Source organism: Anser anser (genome assembly GCF_964211835.1).
Source record: "Anser anser genome assembly, chromosome: 1".
NCBI lineage: Eukaryota > Metazoa > Chordata > Aves > Anseriformes > Anatidae > Anser > Anser anser.
In genome coordinates, this window is record NC_139720.1 from 124,846,561 (window position 1) to 124,851,802 (window position 5,242).

Consider the following 5,242-nt stretch of genomic DNA (forward strand, 5'->3'; position numbering starts at 1 on the left):
TGTTGTTGTAATACACATATGCTTACACATTTATCTACTTGGATGTAATAGAATAACTGCAATTTGTTTTCCAAGTTCATAGAACACATTATAAAAGCCTCAGAGAACAGTATGAACATGATTGCCAAAGACTGGTGTCCTTAAAACTTGGTTCATACTCAATAAACATATTTTATTAATCTGTGGCAGTAAATTGACAGAAGGATATAGGTTGTCTTCAAAGAAGATGGAACTTGGTGTGGACAATCCTAATAGAAGAGACATTAAGCTATTCAAACTTTGTCCAAATACTTCTTGAACTCTGATAGGGTTGGTACTGTGGTCATTTCCCAAAGAAGCTCTGCAGAAAGTGATATAGGAGTCCTGATAGACACCAAGTTGTACATGAGACAGCAATGTGCCCTTTCCACTAAGAAGGCTAACAATATTCTTGGCTATGTTAGGAAAAAAATTATGGACAGCTCAAGAGAGGTGATCTTTGCCCTCTACTCAAAAGAGTCTCCTTCCCTGTAGATCTTCAAAATCTGTCTGGACATGCTCCTGGGCAGCCTGCTCTAGGTGCACCTCCATGAGCAGAGGTATTGGACTGGATGACATCCAGAGGTCTCTTAACCATTCTTAACTGTAACCATCCTGTGATTCTATCTCTCTGTTCCAGAACCTGATCACCCTCTCAGTGAAGAACCTTCTCTTCTACTCTGCCCTTGTGAGGTCCAACTTGAAGTACTTCATCCAGGTCTTGGGCCCCCAACACAAGAAGGATGTGGATCTGTTCGAGTGGGTCCAGAGGAGGGCCATGAAGATGACAGACGGCTGGAACTCCTCTCCTGTGAAGAAAAGCTGAGAGAGCTGGGGATGTTCAGCCTACGGAAGAGAAGGCTCTGGGGTGACATTGCTGCAGTTTTTCAATTCTTAAATACAAGAGATGGAGAGCAACTTTTTGCAGGACATATAACAGGACAAGTGGGAATGGTTTTAAACTAAAGGAGGGGAGATTTAGATTAGAGGTTAGGAGGAAATTTTTCACTCAGAGGGAGGTGAGGCACTGGAACAGGTTCCCAGAGAAGTTATAGATGCCTCATCCTTGGAGGTGTTCAAAAAAGGTTGGATGGGGCCCTGGGCAATATGATCTAGTGGGTGGCATCCCTTCCCATGGTAGGGGGTTGGAACTAGATGATCTTGAAGGTCTCTTCCAATCCAAGCCATTCTATGACTCTAAGATTCTAATATCCAATACAAACATCCCCCTAAAGAGATCAGCATTTCCCCCTTCATTCCCCATAGTGACAAGTCTGTAGACCATGATGCATTCACCCCTCAGCCTTCTCTTCTCTAGGCTGAACAAACCAAGTGACCTCAGCTGCTCCCCACACATCTTGCCTTCTAGATCCTTCACCATCTGCACTGCCCTCCTTTGGCCTCTTCTCACATATAACTAGCAATAGGACAAGAGGGAATGGCCTCGAGTTGAACCAGGGGAGGTTAAGTTTGGAAGTTAGGAGAAATTTCTTAGAATGAGTAGTCAGACATTGGAACAAGTTGCCCAGGGAAGTGGTGGAGTCACCATCCCTGGGGGTGTTTAAGCAAAGGTTGGATATAATACTTAGGGACATGGTTTAGTGGGTGATATTGGTGGTAGGGGGATGGTTGGACCAGATGATCTTGGAGGTCTTTTCCGGTCTTAATTCTATAATTCTATGGTTGTATGATTCTGACTAAAGGTACTACTTAAAGCAAAGAAAGGATTGACATTGTCTTCTGTGTCCAGGGACTGCAGAACACAGTTACTTTGAGTCAAGCTTATTTAAGCATTTGATTAGCCACATTGCTCCAGGGCCATTCACTAAGTAAATAATAGTAATTTTCTGAAGATACATAGTTTAATTTACAATCCATTTCAGGTCCTGAGTAAAGTCAGATGAGAACTGTGGAGACAATGTGAAAACACAGGAAATTAACAGAAATAGGAAAGACTGAAAATCAGTTTATTACCACTAGGAGATAATGGATGCAAAATGATGACACAATAGGAATGATAATTAGTACTTCAAGAGTAGCCTACAAATGCAACAGAGAAGTTTTCAGCATGATCAACCTGAACTAGAGACTATACTTACACATAAAATGGAAATTTTCCTCTGAACCAATTTATTCACAAACATTTACAAAATGTTAATTAAATTATGTTTTGATATATTAAAATTATCTAAAACTAAACCATTGGAAGAAGCAGGCAAGGCTTGAAGTTCAAAACTGAAAATGAGAATACTTCCATTACAAGTCATAAAAAGTTGTTCAAAGCTTCAGGATCTCTCCAAAATATTTTATTCATCCACTCTTTCCATAAAATATTTAATTCTTGAATGAATTTCCATCTTCTGTCCAGGATAACACCAGATTTCTGCAGCTCTGGTTCTGATTAATGCAATTCTGTCAGTAGTGACATATAGTAATACATATAGTGACATATAGTAATATAAGAAGGGATTGTTAATGGAGTATTTACAAATATTCTGCTGTATTCCTAGTAAGAAATATGTTTTCACTTGTTTTTCAATGCAGGAATTAATAACAGTTTTGAAATTTAAATTTAATTAATACTGCACAAGATGACTCATATGCAAACGCCTGTAAGATACAAGAAAGAAAACAGAATAAACAAAACTCTTTTGTTCTATGATAGAGTAAGTAATGATATGCAGGAATAAATTGCATGGGGGCGACAACAAGAGAAATTTAGGTGTTGCTTTTCCCTACTATACCACATAACGCAATGGTTGTTCAGACAAATATATCAGTTTAACAGACAATCAGTGTGGATAAGTGGGGACATATGTTTGTCATCATATGGAATTTTCATGAAAGAACCCAAAATAGGCAAGGCCTGTTCAGATTTAACATTCATCACAACATCATTAAATGGGATGTTGAACCTACAGGAAAACTTGACATACAATTTTGCTGGGCCCTAAGGGTCAATTCAACCCAAAACATTCAACTTGATAAGTTAAATAAGAGTCAAAATGACAATGAATAGAAATTTGAAAAAAAGAAGCAGAGTGCTTGGCTTTGGGAGCAAAGGAGGAAAAACCTTGTATTTAGTGGCTTAGACCTCCTACGTGGGGACCACTCATAAACACGTGATAGAAATCAAACAAGTCTGGCTCTGCAGATACACAAGCTTACTAGTGAGGGTGTAGGAGAGGTGAATTAATATTATTTAGAATAAGCATCTGGTAGTGGCTCAAGAAAATATAAAAGGGAAATTAATCTTTTAGATGTGATCTTAAAACAGAAGATTGAGCATTTTTCTTCATTCATGCTGTCTGTAGCTTTTTTTTTTTTTAATTCTTCACGTGACCTAAACTGATTTGAGTGTCATATTGTAATGTTACTAATCAAAATCATGTAACCCTTATATAAGAGAACGACTATTAAATGTTTCTCAGTTTCTCAAAACTGTCTCAAGAATTTCTCTATGCTAAAATATTTCTGCTCCCCTTGTGACTGACTGAGTGCTGTTAAAGCAGGATTTTCTGTGTAAGAAAAGTCTTCGCTGGAGAGCAACACAAGCCACAAAAGAACGAAAGACCTAGAAGGACTACCTAGGAGGAGTTTTTGTGCCAACAAACAAACATCACACCTCAGGTAAAACAAACAAACAAACAAACAAACAAACCAAAAACCACCAACCCACTCCAGTTTAGTTTCTTTTAATAAGTCTAATTTTCTTACTTGGTTTTATGACATATCTAAAAAGGAGTAGAGTACCTGTTTTTAGTCTGCGAGGGGCGGGAGGCATCTGGAGACTTATAAAGGTCACTTTTCTGAATGGATAATAAGCCTCTGCGAAGATAAGCAGAACAGAGAACACCTGCTGCAACCTGCATACTTTAACTTGTATTACGCAGTTTATTCTACAAATAAGAAGACTTTAGCGCTTGTTGTAGCAATGAGAAGACAGACTTCCTAATATCAGCTTCAGGTAGTCTTCATAATATGTTCCCTACAAAAAAAAAAAAAAAAAAAGTGTAGTAGGTCTGCAGTGTGTCTGCCAAATTTTAACACAAGTAATTACATTCAGCCTACCTTGAATTCCAACTGGTAGTAACTGTGCTGGTGCACACTGTGGAACATCTTGCATCTAAGGGTGGCTGCATTTCAGCAGTGTATGAAAAGATCTTACTGTTTTACTTTACTTATTGTTGATAAAAAATTAGAAGCAAAGAAATCAAAACACAAGATAAATTATTTATGGGTACTGTGCAAATGTAAAGAGGAACTATGCAAGCATATGATTACTAGGCAGCCTGAATTATGTTTTTGAGTACATGCAACATTTATGAAGACAGTTCATGCCAAAATGTATATTTATGTGTCAAACAGAGCAAAGAATAATAACTGTCCTTTCACAGAATATCCTAGAATCCACCAGGAGACGTTTACAAAATAAATATTCTTTCAAAATAATAATTAGCATTCTACATATTCAAGATACCATAAAGCAAGAAAAGCACAATAATATCCAAAAAACATCCAAAATCCATAAGACAGAATTCCAGAAGGAAGTAGAAATGAAACTGATGAGAAACTTCTCCATTAGTTTGTCTTCTGCAACTTTTTGGGAAGTCTTTTTCATACTCCAGGTTATGCTTTTTTTTTTTTTTTCCCCCCTCCCCATTTTTTACCCCTATTTTAAAGAAGCTGAAGAACAAAAATATTTGTGGTCAAGAAGGAAAACTATGGGTAAATACTCACAACTCATAAGTAGTGGAATTATGAGAAATATATATTTTTTTGATATTTTTACTTTCCATTCCTTTTTCAAAATGCCACAGATAATCACAGATGAACCTTCCAAAACTAAAACTAGGTTTAAAATGAACAAATAAACAAAAATATAAACCTTATTCAAAACAAAACCCTACCAGATAGAGCTGTCTACTACAGCTTCAATAAGTCATCCAGATAATCCTTGCTATCTTCCCGCTAACATGTTCTTTCCTTAAAAAGCAGCTTGGCCTTCTCCCCCTTCTTTCCTCTTCACAGAGGCCTCCTTAATTGGCTTATTATGATTACAGAACACATTTGAGAACACTAACAGAATCACAAATCAGCCTTAATTGCCTATTTCACACCTAGATCCACCAGATAGAAATGACACTCACACAGACTCTCAGACAGACACTCACTCACTCCTTATAGGAGTGAGGAATTCAGCTCTGTGGGGCATCTAGACCCA

The 5,242-nt window shown here is 37.5% G+C and overlaps 1 long non-coding RNA gene across 2 annotated transcripts; it reads right to left on the bottom strand.

Annotated features, from left to right (window-relative positions):
• Positions 1 to 854: 854 nt before the first annotated feature.
• Positions 855 to 5,040, bottom strand: LOC310884860. 2 transcript variants are annotated; one of them, XR_014574436.1, is made up of 4 exons: positions 4,929 to 5,031; positions 4,090 to 4,198; positions 3,772 to 4,006; positions 855 to 2,628 (listed from the first exon to the last, which is right to left on the bottom strand). It is a non-coding gene; the product is annotated as an uncharacterized lncRNA (long non-coding RNA). The 2 variants fall into 2 exon arrangements; XR_014574435.1 differs by lacking the exon at positions 4,090 to 4,198 and having other exon boundaries at positions 4,929 to 5,040.
• Positions 5,041 to 5,242: the final 202 nt, after the last annotated feature.